At 41.6% G+C, this 18,755-nt stretch overlaps 1 protein-coding gene across 2 annotated transcripts in view; it reads left to right on the forward strand.

Annotated features, from left to right (window-relative positions):
* The first annotated feature begins 1,227 nt into the window (after positions 1-1,227).
* The window catches only part of SMOX (spermine oxidase), a 125,716-nt gene continuing 108,188 nt past the window's right edge, over positions 1,228-18,755 (forward strand). The window contains exon 1 of one of the 2 annotated variants that reach the window (XM_074196079.1): positions 1,228-1,487. The gene's annotated coding sequence lies outside the window, so the exon portion shown is untranslated. The remainder of the gene's footprint in view (positions 1,488-18,755) is intronic. The other variant, XM_074196087.1, reaches the window with a different exon arrangement.

The following is an 18,755-nucleotide window of genomic DNA, read 5'->3' on the forward strand; positions in this document are numbered from 1 at the left end:
GTTTTCTCATCTGTAAAATGGGTATAATGATTCCTGTGATGATATTCTAAGGGTCATTTGTTGTACTCAAGAGAAAAAGATTTTTTTTTAACTTCAAAGAGCTATATAAATGATATGTAGCAGTTTTTGTTTGAAAGAGCCCTCCTCACAGTATCTCTGAGAGTCATTTCAACTGGGCTTGTTGCCTGTTTTCCCTCAGTTTACCATTCAGTTTCCTTAGGTTTCCTACCTATAGCTCTAGCAAGCAGTTATTTTACAACAAATTGTTATGAGGAAAGAGCTTTATAAACTCTAAAGCAAGGTAAAAGGGCTGGCATTAGAGGCATTGTGTTCGAATCTTGCCTCTGATGCTTTCTTAAGGGATGCCCTTGGCCAGGTGACTTCACTTCCGTGGAACCTGGTTTCCTCAGCTGTAAAATGTGGGGGTGGGAACAGATACCCTTTAGAGTCCCTTCCAGACTGAGGTTCACCCTCATAAATGTAAGTTTTTATCTGTATTAATAGTGTAGGGGAACAATGAGGTTTTGTGTTGTTCAAAACTCAGGGGTGTTATCGCTGGGAGCTATATGTGATAAAGGCGGAACTGTGTCTTCACTCATCCTTTTGTTCTTAGCCCACTGGATCTGCATGCTAATTAAAGGGGATCTTGGGAGAAAGAGTTGCCTCAATGCCCCTGCCTCCACACAGCTAGTGTGGGTGGGTATATGAGTGTTTTATAGACAGATTCCTCAAAACATGTTTAAGAACAGAGGCTTGTAATCAGGGATTATATAGTAATTATGAGATATTTCCCAACCATAAGTCAAATAATCATATTAGGTCATGGACTTTGAATGAGCTTAAGAAAATCAAAATAATAGAGCATTTTTTTTACCTTTAATAAAGATCCAGACCTGTTATTTCATCAGTGTTAGAAATTCTCTTCAGATATGGAGAAAGTTTCTTCTGTTCTTTTATAACTCTTGGTTTTAGAAATTTGCCTGGTGGCATTCAGGGTTTTACTAACTTTCAGAGCTAAGACTTGAACCCAGGCCTTCTATACTCGCAGATCAGTAATGATGTTACCTCTTAAGTTTACCTTGAGGAATTTTACCAGTTGCTTTCTCCTGACTGGAGGGTGTGGTGGTTTAATGCTTTTGGCTACCGACTAAAGGAGCTATGGTTATCTCTGACAGAGAGAGGCTTTTAAGTCACCACACCCTAGTTGATGGGAGTAAAGAGCAAATGCTGGGCTAGAGGAGGCTTAGAAGATGGTGATGATGATGATGTTTGTTCTTTGTACTGCAGGAAGACCAGGATATCTAGTGACACCTTGAGTGGCAAGTGAATTGGATTTGAGCAAAGGGGCTGCTGTGCGAAGTCCCCAGCCTCACTCTCTCCTGCCAAGCCATCTTGATCCAGTGGCTTGATAGGAATTATGATGACTGGAGATGATCTTGAATGTGAGGGAATCAGGGTTCAGTGACTTGCCCAAGGTCATACAGCTGGTAAGTGTCTGAGGTTTGGATTTGAAAGATGGTAGAAAAGAGTAGCCTGGCAACCTCATCATTGAGACATATTGTCCAGCACAGAGATGGTGTCCCTGGGGAGGGAGAAAGGAGATAGGTCCTACTATTTGCCAGACACTGGTTCTTGGTAAGCATTTTACAAATATTATCTCGTGGGATCCTTTTAACACCTCTTTGAGGTAAGTGTTGTTATTCTCATTCAGTTGAGGAAAGTGAGATAGGCAGAAGTTAATTATCAAAAGAACTAACATTTGCATAGTGCTTACTATATGCTAATCATTTTATTTTATTTTTTTATTTTTTATTTTTTTAGGTTTTTGCAAAGCAATGGGATTAAGTGGCTTGCCCAAGGCCACACAGCTAGGTCATTATTAAGTGTCTGAGGCTGGATTTGAACTCAGGTATTCCTGACTCCAGGACCAGTGATCTGTCCACTGTGCCACCTAGCTGCCCTCTATGCTAATCATTTTATAATTCTCTCCTCACAACCCCTGGTGCTATGATTATCTTTATTTTACAGATGAGGAAACTGAGGTAAATAGAGATGGAATGACTTGAATAGAATCACACAGCTGTAAAATTTCTGGGGATGAATTTAAACTCAGGTCTTCCTGATTCTAGACCTGTGCCACCCCACAGCCCAGCAGGCTTGTTATAGAGAGTAGTGGTATAATGCATAAGAGATAACAGAGCCATGGTATTACCAGAGAGTGTCAGATGTCTGAGCTGTCCATACTATATAGATGCTCTGGTCACCACCTTCTACATTCATGGTCTAGCCACGTGGATTCCTGATTTTGTATTCTCCATAAATACTCTTCGGTCATGTATATTTGTCACATGTGTGTTTTCCTGTCCTGGTGGTGTCGTGATCTGTGGGAGAGTAAAGGGGAAGGGGATCTTTTTTGTCTCTTTGTTTTCTATTAGATTTGATTAAATGCCTTTTTTCAAAATTAATATGCTCTTTGTCTGGCTAGTAGAAATGAATGCATTTGTAGGGACTCATGAACTACTGAGTAAGTGCTGATCCCAAAAGAGCTGAAAAACTGGGTTAGCTTTCCTAATACGGGAGGCCCATGTATAAATGTTGTCTCAGGTGCGTCTTTATCAATGCCTCTTTTTAGCCTTAGCTGACACAGTTGACCTTCTGTCCTTCCTTCCTCCAACACCCTAGTTAGTGAGATAACATTCCGAGAAAGGCAGGAGAGAACATAACAAGAAGCCAGGCAGGGAACCATGCTTCAGGGATCTTGAACAATTTAAAAGCAGGATTCAAAATGAACTCTTAAGTATTTTTGGATTTTTCTCACTAGGATCAACTGTTGGGAAAGTCTTAGCGACCTTAGAAACACTTATTGAGAAGGGACATTCTATGGGGCTATGTGACACTGTGTGTGGGATAGGCATCTAGGTGGTACAGTGGATACAGTACTAGCTCTGGAGTCAGGAGGACCTGAGTTCAAATTTGGCCTCAGATACTTGACACTTAAAAGCTGTGTGACCTTGGGCAAGTCACTTAATCCTGATTGTCTCATCTCCAAAGTCATCTCCAGCCATCCTGATGCATATGTGGTCACTGAATCCAAATGGCTACGGAGGAGAAAGTGAGGCAGCCTTGTCTCACTCAAATCCAATTCATGTGAACATCGTGGCAGCCCCTCTCTGATGCCATGGTCTTCTTCAAGAAGGAAGGACACGCAATAGCAGTAATGTCCCAGGATTTCCCTTTCCTTCTATCTTTCTTTTCCCCCTTTTCATTTCTGGGCACTGCCGTCTTTGGAAGCACTCTATAGACCAGGTATTTCCAGAGAACAGTGACCAAGCAAGTAGAGGACACTGAAGACCACATGATTTGATAATCCATCAGAAAGTCGACTCCTTAGAGGCCGGGAACATCTCATTTCTGTAATTATACCCCTGTATCTAGCACAGAATTTGCTACACTGTAGGCACCTAATAAATGTTTGCTGATTGCCAGTTAAAGGACCTAGGGATCTGTAATCTGGAGATTAAACTATAATCTGGGTAACATTGTACTTCAGGAATTAATGAAGTTGTTGGGTTCATTAATTATTCTGTCCATTGATGCAGATCCCAGACCCCCAGTTTGGAAGATAGCAGTGAAGAGTTTTATGGTTGAAAAATTAATTACAAGGGGGTAACTAGGTGGTGCAGTGGATAGAACACCAGCCCTTGAGTCAAGTGGACCTGAGTTCAAATCTACACTCAGAAACTTATTACTTAATAGCGGTGCAACCCCACTGCCTAACCAAAAGGAAAAAAGAAAATAAAGAAAAATTCATTGCCCTGTGGTCCATCCCCTGGTGGGGATATTCTTAGGAATTTCAGTCAATTTTAGGTCTATACTCAAAAAATCTTTGTAAATTGGTGGAATTTTCTAGGGTTTGTGTTGACCTAGCACAGGTTTAGAGAACTCAGGGTCATATCTGCCAAGTTAAGGCCTTGGAATAGGACATTTGAGGTTGGGGTCTTTCAGGATCTGAAGAAGGATGAGATTTATTCTGCCTGGCCTAGGAAGATAGAACTACGAGCAATGGAGGAATGAAAGGAGGATACAAAAGCAACTTCTGACTTGAATTGTTCATCAGTGGCACACACTACCTCTGAGGTAGTGAGTTTCCCTTCTCTGGAAGTATTCAAACAATGACTAGATAGCCAAGCATCATGGATTCTATTTTTTTTTTTTTTAGGTTTTTGCAAGGCACAAAAAGGTTGGGTTAAGTGGCTTGCCCAAAGCCACACAGCTAGGTAATTAGTAAATGTCTGAGGCTGGATTTGAACCCAGGTACTCCTGACTCCAGGGCTGGTGCTTTATTCCCTATGCCACCCAGCCGCCCCTGCGTCATGGATTCTAGAGGAGATCCATCAGGGAAGAGCTCAGACTAGATGATTTCTTGGGTTTCTTGCAAGTGTTGAGTTAGTTTATGGTTCTGGAATCTGATCTATCTACCTTGACCTTAGTATTATGAAGAGGAAAAGGACTCTCAGAAGTTCCTGAATCAATTAATGAAGAAAATATTATATGCCTGTTGGATGAGGAAGACACCCCTAGATACCAGCCACTTAGGCTTGTAGTCTTTTTTTTTAATCTTTTTTTTTTTTGCAAGGCAAATGGGGTTAAAGTGGCTTGCCCAAGGCCACACAGCTAGGTAATTATTAAGTGTCTGTGACCAGATTTGAACCCAGGTCCTCCTGACTCCAAGGCTGGTGCTTTATCCACTGTGCCACCTAGCCGTCCAGGGCTTGTAGTCTTGACTGGAGTCTAGATTACCTCAAATACTTGATAGCTATGGGATGCCCAGCAAGCCTCAGTTATCTCTCTCTCTCTCTCTCTCTCTCTCTCTCTCTCTCTCTCTCTCTCTCTCTCTTGCTAGGCAATGGGGTTAAGTGACTTGTCCAAGGCCACACAGCTAAATAATTATTAAGTGTCTGAGGCTGGATTTGAACTCAGGTTCTCTTGACTTCAGGACTGGTGCTCTATCTACTATACCATCTAGCTTCCCTCCCCCAGTTATCTCTTTTGTAGAATGGCCATAATAAAGTGCTTACAGCCCCATGGCAAGAACATGAAATTAGACTGAGGCTTAGCACCTAGCAGTGATTTAGAATTCCTTCTTCTTAGCACAGAGAGAGGAATTGAAGGAGGTGAGGAAGATGTGTTCAAATCTAACTTCACCTACTTCCTAGCTGCATGAACCTGGGCCATTCTCCTAATCTGTTTGCCTCAATTTCTTCATTTGCAAAATGGAAGTAATGATGATAACACTTACCTCTTTGGGTTTTTGTGAGGATCAACTGAATTGTTTGCCAAATCCTCTATCTAAATGACCAGTCACTACCTGTATACTTCTAGAGAAGGGGAACTCACTGCTTCAGAGTCAGTATATTCCATTGTTGAATAATTCAAGTTAGAGAACTCCAAGTCATATCTGCCAGATTAAGGCCTTGGAATAGGATGTTTGAGGGTGGAGTTGATGGTTATCTTCCAAACTCTGAAGAGAGATTAGATTTATTCTGCTTGGCCTAAGAACTAGAATCATTGGGTGAATAAAATGAGGATGTGCATTAAAGCTTGATATATAAAAGATGATTTCTTGGATTGTCAGAGATTACCCTCTTCCTGAGTTTACATCTGGCCTGATACTTCCTAGCTGTGTGACCCTGAGCAAGTCACTTCACCCTGTTTGCTTCAGTTTCCTCACCTGTAAAATGAGCTAGAGAGGGAAACAGCAAACCCAACATCTCTGCCAAGAAAGTCTCAAATAGACTCAAAAAGAGTCGGATATGACTGAAAAATGTTTAGCAAAGCACAAATTCTGTTTCCTTCCAAAGCAAATGGCAATATTGATACTCCCAGACTTTGAAACTCTGTAGACCACTGGTGGGGAGTCTACAATGAAGTAGTGGGGAAGTATGACATAGTTGGTCCTAACTCTAGTTTGGAAAGAACATAGACATAGAGAGGCAAAGGAAGGAAGGGGGAAGGGAAGGGAAGGGAAGGGAAGGGAAGGGAAGGGAAGGGAAGGGAAGGGAAGGAATCAACACTTATTAGGTACCTACTAGGTACACCATTGTAGTTTGTCCTATGGTACCTTACAAATATTCTTTTATTTAATTCTCACAACTCTGCAAGCTCAGTGTTATTATTATCAGAATTGCAACAGAAGAGTCAACTGAGGCAGACAGAGGTGAAGCAACTTATTCAGGATCACACAACTAATAAGCATCTGAAACTGGATTTAAGTTCAGGTCTTCCTGATTCCAGACCCCCAACTCTATACATAGCTACCTTTCATTATGTTACAGGGCTCCATCATCACCATCATCATCATTATCACTACCACCACTATCACCATCATCACCATCATCATCATTATCACTACTACCACTATCACATCATCATCATCATCATCATCATCGAAGGAGAAAATCCAGCACTGGACCTTCCCACTCTCAGAAAGTAGTGACAAGTTATAAAATTATTTTCTTTGAAAAAAAATTTGATTATAGCCAGCTAGGTGGTACAATGGATAGAGTAAAGGGGTCAGGAAGACAAGTTCAAATCCTCCCTCAGGCATTTCCTGGCTGAGTGATCTTGGGTGGGTTCCTTAGTCTCACCCAGCCTCCTTTTTTCAACTATAAAATGGAGATAGCTACAATACCCACCTCATAACGATGTTGGGAGGAGCCAATGAAAATTCTCGATATGTAAAGTGCTTTGCAAACCTTTAAGTGATTAAAAATGCTGATTCTTCTAGTTATTAGAAAATAAATGTATTTGTTATCTTTACCAAACTGAAATGAATGAGAGAAAAATAGAACTATTTGCAATGTGTTTGCTTCTTGTAACATAGAAAAATGAGCAAATACATTGCAATATTCCAGCCTTTCCATTATGTACTTAAAAAGGATTTCTTTGATCTGTTCCATCTTTGAGTCCATTCCTCAAATCTCACATGTTTCATGGGAACTGAAGAAAGGAATTTTGTCCAGAGACATGCTAGGTACAGGTATCTTTTCTAGATGATTTATTTAATATTTTATGATATTCAAAAATCTTCCAAGACAGTTATTTTTAGTGGAGATAATTTACATGGCTTGCCTTTTCATATTTAATTTCCAGAGATAAGATCATCAGACTCCTCAATATTCAAAATGTGCTTTTTTAATCTTGTTTCTAATTATTGTAGAGTTATCTATTTAAAAAGATAAGGACAAACTTTGAAAGAGTGGAGGACTGATATTGCTTGTCACAAACCATATTAAAAAATAAAGCAGTTCAAGTCTGACCACAGACACCTGCTAACTGTGTGACCCTGGGCAAGTCACTTAACCCCAAATACCTCCCCAAAAAGAAAGATAAAAGAAGTAGCATTCTTGTGATTGAAAAAGAGAGAGCAAATAAGAGCAGATTTGGCAGCCCTAAGATCCAGGCTCCTTTTTGTCTGCCACTAAGTAGGTCTCGGACCTATTCCTCTCTGGAACTTATTCAGGTTCACATAAATATTAAGTATCTGAGACTGGATTTGAACTCAGGTCTTCCTAACCACAGATCTAGTACTCTAACTATTGTGTTACCTAAATGCTTCTACATGAGTCCTCTTGAGCAAGTCATTTACTTTTTCTCGATCTCAGTTTTCTTTAAAAAAAAAATTCTGAACCCATCTGGGTCTCAATTTCCTTATCTGTAAAATGACAGGTTGAAATAGAGATGAGCCTCAATGTCATTTCCATATCAAACACCCCTATAGTGTTCAGCCTCTGAGGTTGAATCTGTAGCATCTCTCTCCAAGTACCAGTTCCCCATCAGAGACAGATGCCTCTAGTCAGAACTGTGTAGGAACCAGCTCCATGAAAAGGATCCTGAGAGCCATTTGTTGAATTTTCAGTGTGAGCATATATATCTAGAGAAAAACCAGGGCTTGATGGATTGTTTTGATTGTTTAGACTTAAGCAATGGAGAAAAAATTTAATAATGCAAACGAAAATGAAAAATGTGATGTGTATATTCTATACATTCTGTCATTCTCTTCTCAATGTCCCAGCAATTATAGTCCATCATCATTTGTCTTCACTTATATCTTGCCCCTGGACTTCTATGACTTAGGAGAAGAGAATGAGGCTGATGACTTTGTACAGATATGACCAAGTCCTGACATTACCTATAATGTCATTGCTTGCCTTAGAGTGGTTGACCTACATTCAGGGAATGGTGGATCTGTCTTGATGGAGGGAGTTTATTCAAAGTAAGTCCTTAATCTGGTAGAATCACAGGTTCTGTTGATGGGATTCTTCCCCCAAAAGGTGATAGACAGTGAATTGAGTGGATTTCCTGGGTGCTGCACATGGACTACTTGGTCCATCTGAGTCATGGCAGCTCTCCAGGACTATGAATTGTACTAGGTTTGTTCCCTAAACTTAGAGGGAATTTCCAATTAATCCATGACATATTGACATTAGAATAGCTTAGCTCAGTTATGCTGAGAAGGAGACAGGAGCAAAATGTCTCTTCCCCGGGCAGATCTCAGGTAAGTTGGAAGATAAGCTTTATCCATGAGAAGTCAGCTAAGGAGCCCAAGACCAAATTGTGTGTGGTCATGCTTCCTTTTGATCTCGAGTGTGAAAATCCATTGGGCTCTGTAGAAACAGGGGAATGAAGAGTAGGTCCTTAGGTTTCCTGCCTGGGAATAATCGGGAGGAGTGTGAGGCCTGGAGGGAGAACTAGAAATTAAACTAAAACATGATAATGAGCCCAAGTTTTTGATATTCTGTGCTTCACTCAAGGCTCCAGGGACTGAGACACAAAGACTGCTTTGTCAGGGGTGGAAGAGGCACAGAGGGTGGGGGAGGAATGGAGGCCAGCGTGCTGGGGAGGACCTTCTGTACTACCTCTGGGACACTTGGGAACTCCTGCTCCCCAGAGTCTTAAGCCAGCTGGACCAGACCCTAGGGCCTTAACCCATTGTTGGGAACTGATGAGGGAAAACCATTATTGACCTGAGGTTGAATTGGTTGGGTTCTATCCATGGAGCCTAGAATAGGGAAGGGAGAGGCAGCTTCATGAGCTGAATATGCATCCTCCCTTCAAGTAAGTGTCACTGGGTCTTTCCAAGATCAGATGCCCTTGGAGCACTTCCTTTAGTAGCCACATTTTAACCTAATTCTAACTGTATTCTAAACTTATTCTAAATCTACCTTAACTCTAAATCACTTAGCCTCTGTCTGGCTCAGTTTCTTCATCTGTAAAAATGGAGATGATGATGACATCTACCTCCCATGGCAGCTAGGTGGTACTGCAGTGGATAAGTCATCCCTGGACATGGAGCCAGAAAGATTCATCTTCCTGTGTTCAGATCCAGTCTCGGACACTCAGTCAACTGTGTGACCCTTAGACAAGTCACTAAGCCCTGTATGCCTCACTTTCCTCATCTGTATAACGAGCTGGAGAAGGAAAGGACAAAACCACTCCAGTATCTCTGCCAAGAAAACCCCAAATGCGATCATTAAGAGTTGGACATAACTGAAAAAACTGAACAACAATAGTAGTAATGATAACATCAATTACTGAGCAATTGTCTAGCTCCTCATATATACCAGAGATGTTAGATGCTGGGGATTCAAAGCAAAATGGTTCCTGTCCTTAAAGGAACATTCCATTTGGAGGCCACAAGGTAGTTTCCTCATTGCTGGATTGCTAGGAGGATCCAAAGGGATATTATTGGTAAACCTCTTCACAAACCTTAAATCAATATAATCAATGCTGGCTATTATTAACCCAATCCTAGACAACTGATCCCTTGTTAAAGCCGTTCCTATTAAAGTGCCCTACTATAGGTCAGACACTGTTGCTGAGCCTGGAAATACAAAAAGAGATTAAAAACCGAACCCTCTTCTTGTCCTCAAGGTGCTCATAGCCTGGTGGGGAGACAAGCAGAGAACCATCGTCCTGGCAAGATCCATCCAGTGTCAATGGCAGGTGTCTCAGAGGGAGGGCATAGCAGAGAGCAGGATTGCCCCTGAGTGTAGGAGGAAGTCCAGAGGCAGAGTCCAAGAGGGAGGGAGAACATGGCAGAATTAAAAGGTGGCCCCTGAACTGACCTTTGAAAGAAGTGAATGATTCTTCAAGGTGAAGAGGCAGAGTACTTCAGGCACATCAAGTCAGTAATCATTTATTAAGTATGTGCCAGACACTGGGAATTCAAATACTAGCAAAAAGACATTCCCTGTCCTCAATGAGCCTAGCCTCTAATGGGTGAAGAGAATACATAAAAGTAAACTGAAAAACAGAATGGGGAGAGAAGGCATATGAGAAAGCCTGCACCAAAGAAGACAACCAAAGTGGACTGGTAAATTTGTGGGGCAGGGGTAAGGGTGAGTAAGGGAGGTTATAATTGTTATTCAGTAATGTTCAACTCTTTGTGACCCCATTGGGTGTTTTTTTTGGCACAGACACTGAAGTGGTTTGCCATTTCTTTCTCCAGCTCATTTAACAAATGAGGAAATTGAGGCAAATAGGGTTAAATGGCTTGCCCAGGGTCACCCAACTAGTAAAACATCTAATGCTGGATTTGAACTTAGGTCTTCCTGATCCCAGACCTGGTGCTCTATTCACTGCATCACCTAGCTATGAGATGTGTCATAATCAGGAATAGTAAGCAGGCCAGTTGGGATGGAGTGGAGAGTTTGAAAATGGTATTAATATGATAGACAGGAAGAAGATAGGCTGACTCTTACAGGGCTTGAGATGTCAAGCTGAATAGTATATCTTTTGTGCTGAGATAATGGGGAGCCACTGAATATTCTTGGACGGGGAGAAAGGTGGCCATATGTGTGCTTTAGCAAAGTCTCTTTGGTGATTGGGTGGAGATGGACTGGGGAAGGTTGAATTGAGTCAGGGAGATCAGTGAGAGTCATTGCAATAGGTCCAGATGAATTGGTCATGACCTGGGGCGGGGGGTTATGTGAACAGAGAGAAGGGGACCATTTGAAAGATTCCTAGAAGTTAGGATAGATAAAACCTAGAAATTGATTGGTTGGGGATCACAAATCTAGAATTTTTTTAAAAAAAACCTTCTGGTCCAAACCCTTTATTGTACAGATGAGGAAATTGAGACCTGAGATTGTGGAATGACTTGTCCAAGGACTTGCAGACAACCACTATCAGAGGTGGATTTTGAAGCTAGATCCTCTCATCTCTGGAGGCAGTGAGCCTTCACCAAACCATAATGTGTCACTACAGTCTCTTCCAGCTCTAAATTTATAAATGACTGCGGAGTTGGAGAAATGGGGCTTCTGGCATCATGACGATCCTGGCTTTTATTTATAGGAGTCGATGAATGAGATTTTGCTTAGGGAGACAGTTGGAGTTTCCTGGACAAAGGTGGTTCTAGAAATATCCTGACTTTTTTCTGGATCTGTGGGTGGTTCTGAACCACAGAATGTACAAGCTACCACTGAGGGAGAGTCTGCAGTCATTTATTAATTCCCTCATTGTCCTCCATGTGAGTAGGAGGGAAATTATGTTGAAATCACTCTCCCTTTTTTGACAACTTCTGGGGGTTTTCGTGGGAAGTCCTTCATGATTAAGAAACGAGGAAGCATTTAAAGTTACTCCTTAGGGAATCTTAGGATTTCTAAGTTGGGAGGGAGTACAGAAATGTCCCATTGACCAGGGTTTGAATTCTCCCTCTATGCTTTTGGTTTTCTCATCTAAAAATAGAGTGGGTCAAACTAGCTCTAAATCTGATTCTGTGATCTGGCTAGTCTGGTTACGGTACCTGAGCAAAACTGCCTTCTATAACCCAACAGACAAATGGTCTCTGGGCTATGGTCACCTGGTCTGGGAACTCCCATGACCATTTTCCCACAGCACTCCTGATTCTTCTCTCTAGACTGAGGATAAGAAAAATCTATAACTAGGAATATCTAGAGCAAAGGGGAAAATACAGAGAAGTAACCAAGTGGGCTGCAGTCGGAGCACCCTGAAGAGGATGATCAGCTTAAACTAGGGAATGTGATACTGGGCAGTGGGAAGACATTTCCTTCAGAAGGCTCTAGTGCCTAGGCCCTAACACCATCCTCATCCTCTAGGGATGGTGGTATGGGGGTCAGGGAAGACAGGCTCAGGGAGAAAGGGGCCACAGTGACTGATGACCCAGAGTCCTATGAGATCAGTGTGGGCAGGAAGAGGTGAAGTCTCTGACAACCCCTTAGAGCCCTTAAAGAAGAAAATCAATGATAAGAGAATGGGTTCACCCCAGCCCTAGTTTGCTGGAGCGCTCTGAGGGAGACAGTGCAGAGATGAGGTGAAATGTAAGATGCCTAATCCTGCTGTTTCAGGTTCTGATGAGGTTTCAGTATCAATCTCTTAAAACAGTGTAACAAAAGTTCTAAATTAAGTTGTTAAAACCTTCTTTCATTGTATATTGTGAGTCTTCTGTGTCTTTGCATTTCTTTTGTAGGTAGGGAATAAATAAGTTTCTTTTAAATGCTTTATATTGTACCTTAAGGAATTTTCTACTAACTGCATTGGGGAGACCCTAGGCATGAGTCCATTCCTAATCTTTAAGGAATTTTCCTCAAGAGTGTGGAATTGGGGCATAGGAAGCTGAAGGAATCATAAGACAAGGGAACTTTACGCTTCTCTTTGGAAGTCAAGCTTCCTCAGGGTGGATGCTGTTGAAAACTCTGTACGTAGGTCCAGAGTGAAGAGAGTGCCCATAGTGGAGATGGAAAAGGAGCAGTTCAATCCTGTGGACTCAGTAGCAGTAATCAGTATCTGTTGATTATAATGTCCTTCATCCATCTTGCTCAAAGGTGGTTCCTGTGGGCCAGCTCTGCCTTCACCTACTGTTTTCAGCTCATTTCAATGAATATATATTAAGTACCTACTATATTGGGATCCCAAAAATAAAGACCCCCAAACCCCTCCCTAATCCAGAAACATTCCCTTATGTTCCCTTTCTTCCTCCAAAATAAAATGCAAGCATCAATTTTTAGGGTCCTTCTATAATGTAAATCTATGATTCTGAGGTCTTTAACACCTTGGGGAAATCTTTTCCTGAACCTCCAATGATTGGTGGCTCCCTCCCTAAGAATTTTATATTTGTTCTCTTTCTATTTTTTTGATATTTCTTTACATGTATTCTTGTCATTTTCTAAGATTGAAAAGGTAGTTCTATAGAATGTTGAGGTTGTTTATAAAGTGCTTTCCATATGGAATCTTATTTGACCTCCCAACACTCTTGTGAGGTGGATGCTATTTTTATTTTGTTTTTACAGTTAAGGAAACTGAAAGAGGTGACATGTCCAAGGTCATAGGTAGAAAACCGCTATGGTATTTGAACTCATGTCTTCCGAATCCCAAGTTCAACACTATCCACTGAGCCAAACCCATAGCTGAAGAACATAAATTCTTGTGACTAAAGCTCTTTTCATTCTTTATATATTTGTGTCCCTAGTACCAGGCAAATGGTAGGTGCTTAACATTCTTCACTATTAGCAACAAAAATGAGATTTTTGGCAGGGGCGGCTAGGTGGCTCAGTGGATAGAGTACAGGCCCTGGAGTTAGGAGTCCTTGAATTCAAATCTGGCCTCAGACACTTAATAATTACCTATCTGTGTGGCCTTGGGCAAGCCACTGAACCCCATTACCTTGCAAAAACCTAAAAAAAACCGTCTATGGCAGCAAGTTAGCTGCAAGTAAATTTACAGTTTCATGTGCAAGCATCTTTTCCATTGTATTATGTTATGGAAATGTCTGTTTTTAATGCAAAAATAAAATTTAAAAATAAAACAAAAAATAAAATGTAAAAGGTCTATGGGCTAAGTGGAAAGAATGGCTGTCTGGTAGGCCAAAGGGTATTGGGAGGACCTTTGAAGTTCCAGGAAAGGGTGAGATGAGATGATCTCTAATATGCCTTCCATTTCTGAAATTCTGTGATTCTAAGATTGGATTCATGACTCCTTCAGCGTCAAATCCTTCAGAGACTGCAGAGAATGTGAGATGTAAGATCAAGGGTATGCTAGTAAATGTGTAACAGCCAGATTTCCAGAAAAAAATGAATATACGGCAGACTTGTAAATTTAATCTGCTTTATTGACATTTTCTCTATTTCTTTCTTAAGTCTCTGCACTCCATAAAACATACATCAGACTCTGATTTGAAGCAAAGTTTAAATGCAATGAGAATTTAACATCTGGCCTCCAGTAGTTGGAGTCAGCTCTAGCACCCCTGGAATGGCATTACCATAGTGAGCTTTGAGTAGGGCAAGGGCAGGCAAGAAAGCGAAGGGATGAAGAGAAAATGAGCCTCTTTGGACACCGTGGATAGGGCACTGGTGCTAGAGGTGGAAGATGGGGGTTCACATCCCAGATTAGTACCTGAGTTTTTGTTGTTTTTGTCCATTGGGTCTGAGTCTTTGGGATTCCATTTGGGATTTTCCTCACAAAGACTCTGAAGTGGTTTGCCATTTCCTCCTCCACATCATTTTCATTCATTGAGGCAAACAGTATTAAGTTTTTTGCCCAGGGTCTCCCAGTTAGTAAGTGTCTGATGTCAGATTAGAACTCAGGTCTTCTTTAGTTGGTCTGTTCACTTCATGCCCCACCAGATCATAGGCCTGAATTATCCCACTTATGCAAGGTGATGAGAGTAATGTTCTAAGGCCTGCTGCCCCCCGCAAGTTAGGTTGAGAGGTGTTGAAATCAGTTTTCATCTATATCAAATCACTTGCTTTTCCAGTGAAAGGGATTGGGGTAGGAAGAAGGGGGAGAATTCAGAACTCAAGGTTTTCGAAGGGAATGTTGAAATTTGTTTTTTTCCCTGTAACCAAGGAAAAATACAATAAAATGCCAAAGAAGGTGCTGAAACTCTAGTTGAGATTTAATCTGTTTAGGAGATTAAAGTTTGGGATGTTATTATACTTTCCTATGTACAAAAAGTAGCCAGGAAACAGAGGTTGGTGTTCTTCCCTCAGGGTTCAGACCACAGACCACAGACCACAGACCAGCGCATGACCAACACACATGTGATAGCTTTGCTCAGTGGAATCAGCTTTATCCTCAATGAAAATCCTTCCATGGCCTGTTAACAGTTAGGTGTCTACTAAGGAGAACAGCTGCGTGGTGCTGCATTGAATCCAGTGCTGCTCATCCCCCAGTCAGGAAGAACTGGCTTCAAATCCAGCTTCAGACTTGGGACAAGCCACTTCCCCGTTTGCCTCAGTTTCCTCATCTGTAAAACAAGTTGGAGAAGGAAATGGCTTTATTGTATCATTTTCAATGGAACATAAATTCCTTGAAGGTAGGGACTGTTTCATTTCTAAGTTTTTAATCTTTTTCTTGGAATAGTGGATAGGGTATAGACCTCAAGACAGCATCTCCTGGGTTCAGAACCTGGTTTTTTTGTTTACCTTTTTTTTTAGGTTTTTGCAATGCAAATGGGGTTAAGTGGCTTGCCCAAGGCCACACAGTTAGGTAATTATTAAGTGTCTGAGGCCGGATTTGAACTCAGGTACTCCTGACTCCAGGGCAGGTGCTCTATCCACTGCACCACCTAACCACCCCCAGAACCTGTTTCTGATATGTATTGGCCATGTGACCTTGGGCAAGTCATTGAACTAAAGCATAGTTCAGACTGTAAATTGAAGAAAAGATGCCAACCTGCATTGGTAAGAAGAATATCCTTACCCAGGAATTCCTTCTAGCAATAACAACCCAGGTCCCAAGTTAGGCATACAGCAGGCACTTAATAAATTATTGTTGAGTGGTTGGGGTTAGAATGAGAGATAGCTGGAGTTCTTGAATTCTTGAAAAGGCTGTTGCCATTTCCAAAGAGATCTCTCCATTCAAACCCTGGAATTTCCTGGGGACTCTTGGCTTCTTCCCCGAGTCACCAAGCTCTCCTTAGGAACCATGAAGGGTCAAATCAGACTACTGATAGAAGCCAGAGAAGCTGGTGAGTTCCATGGAGAGATCTGGGTAACAACAAAGAAGAGCTTGTGCTTGGTTCCCCATCCCCACCCCAATCAGGAATACAAAGTGTGGGGCTGGAGATGCTGCCAAGGAAAGACTCTTTCTGAAAAACTAAGATTTAGGGATGGATTTGAAGGGTGCAGAACTTCACTGAGATGGTCTTTCTTCCTTTCCTCCTCCTCTTCCTCCTCGTCTCTCAACCCTCTGGAAGACAACTTTCTATGATGCTGAGATTTGACCTAGAAGAGAAAACTATGTGCCTGCAGACAGAAAGATAGACAGACTTGATTGGAAAAACCAGCTGTGTAGCGGCAGTCGAAGTGACAGCAGAGAGACTAAGGGCCAGGACAAGCAACACTTGTTTTTAAAAGAATATTGTATTGAGAGTCAGATGCTCTGGGTTCAAAATCTGACTGTGTCATCTAAATGTGTATGTGTGTGAGTCCTCAGAGTAGTCATTTCATTCTTCTTTCTCTGTAGGATGAAGGTGTTGGACTAGACAGAGGGATCAGACTCATGACCTCTGAAGTCCTTCCAGAATGTGGGACTATATTTATTAAATGTACACTGGAATCAGAGCCTTGAGTTAAAGCTTAGTAGGGAAAACTGACGCAAATAATGAACATATGCAATGATATCATTTAAGGGCCCAAGCCCATACACACTATTAAGTGAGCTTAGAGTTGTGGTTGATCCTTTCCTACTCTTCATGACACCATTTGGGGTTTTCTTGGCAAAGATACTTGAGTGATTTGTCATTTTCTTCTCCAGCTCGTTTTACAGATGAGAAAACTGAGACAAACAGGATTAAGTGACTTGTCCAGGGTCACAAAGCTAGTAAGTTATCTGAGGCTAGATTTGGAATTCTGAATTGCTGCTCCTACAGTCCTCATTTTAGAGATGGGAAATCTGAAGACCAATGAGATTAGCTAATTTGCCTCTGGTCACACAGGTATTGACAAAGAAAGGCAGGTTCTGAATCCAGATCTCCCTAGACTCAAAATCCAACATTCTGTGGATCAAAGCCCAGGAGAGACTTTTCCTGAATCACATTAATAAAATCAAATTCCTTCTTATCTATTTTGCTATATTTAAACTCAAGTGTTCTTGACTCCAGGTCTATCCACTACAGTGCCACCTAGCTGTCCAGGAGGTTAGAGGGGGAAGTCCTTAGGGAAGGAGTCCCTGGAGAAGGTGTCCTGGCATTTGAGTTGGACCTTAAAGGAGGACTAAGAATGCAAGAGAGAGGGCAGCTAGGTGGCAAAGTGGGTAAAGCACCGGCCCTGGAGTCAGGAGGACATCAGTTCAAATCTGGCCTCAGACACTTAATAATGACCTAGCTGTGTGAACTTGTGCAAGTCACTTAACCCCATCGCCTTGCCAACACACACACACACACACACACACACACACACACACACACACACACACACGGGCTGACCTCCAAGTCAGGAAGACCTGTATTCAAGTCAAGCCTCTGATGAGTGCTGGCTGTGCGACCTCCACCAAGACTGAGTTCCTGCTGCAGAGCGGGGAGCATTGAGGGTGTTTCTAGGCTAAGGAAATCACAGAATGGCCTAGGCATATAAACCAAATACTAAGAGGCTTCTGTCTAGAGGATGGATGACTGTTGTCCACACAGTATGATTTGAAGGACTCAGAAATTTTCTTTCATCCCCTGAAGAGCTTCCCTGACTAATTTGTCACTGGACCAGAAAGTCCACCATTATTAGACAATGGATCTCCCTTTAAAGGTGGAAATACCTCCTTCTTCCCCCACCAAGGGAAACATAGTTAATCCCTCATTAATGAATTCATCAGATCCTCCTTTTATGTAGCCTGTAATTCTCTCCACCCACCGCATTCTCTCTTGGATTAGGTAATAAAGGGAGGTGGGTGTCTCTAGAAGGCCCCTATGAAAATTCATGTTCAATGCCCAGTTGAACTGCACTCTGGCCCAGTGGGCCTGACTCACAATGCCCTCCAGACTGGGAGGGCATTCCAGAAGTCTCAGATTTGCAACACAATAAACCTACTCACTGCCTAGCCCTTCTCTGCACCTTCCTTCTGAGTTGTTCTTAAAAATACAAACACCTGGGCTTTCTGGACTCCTGGAGGGCTGTGTCTCCCCAATGCAGCTATTTAAAAATAGAATTACTCTTTCTCTTGCTGATGGGAAGCATTAATGATTTGTGTGGATTTATTTTGTATTCAGCAAAATTTGCTGAGGTTACTATTTCAATTATTTTTTTAACTGACTCTCTAGGGTTCTCCAAGGAAACTGTATCATCTGAAGAAAGTGATACTTTCCTCCCTCTTTTCTCAATTTCTTTTTCTTATTGCTATAGCTAGCATTTCCAACATGGTATCAAATAATCATGATGATAATTGTTACCCTTACTTTACCTTGAATCTTCTAATTGAGAAATCCTCTAGTTCATTTCCATTACACATCACTTATTCTCTTGATTTTAGATGGCTTGGCTTATCATATTGAGGAGAGTTCCACTCATTCCTCTATTTTCTAGCTGTTTTCCTTAACTGTAATGGATATTTTATAAGTGGCAGAATATATAGAGCTCTGGACTTAGAGACAGAAAGGCTCATCTTCATGAGTTCAAATCTAACCTCAGACAATAATGAACTGTGTGACCCTGGGAAAATCACTAAATCCTATTTACCTCAGTTTTCTCATCTGTAAAATGAAACAGAGAAGGAAATGTCAAATCGATCCAGTATCTTTGCCAGTA

The sequence above is a fragment of the Macrotis lagotis genome, chromosome 1, assembly GCF_037893015.1.
Source record: "Macrotis lagotis isolate mMagLag1 chromosome 1, bilby.v1.9.chrom.fasta, whole genome shotgun sequence".
Taxonomy (NCBI): domain Eukaryota; kingdom Metazoa; phylum Chordata; class Mammalia; order Peramelemorphia; family Peramelidae; genus Macrotis; species Macrotis lagotis.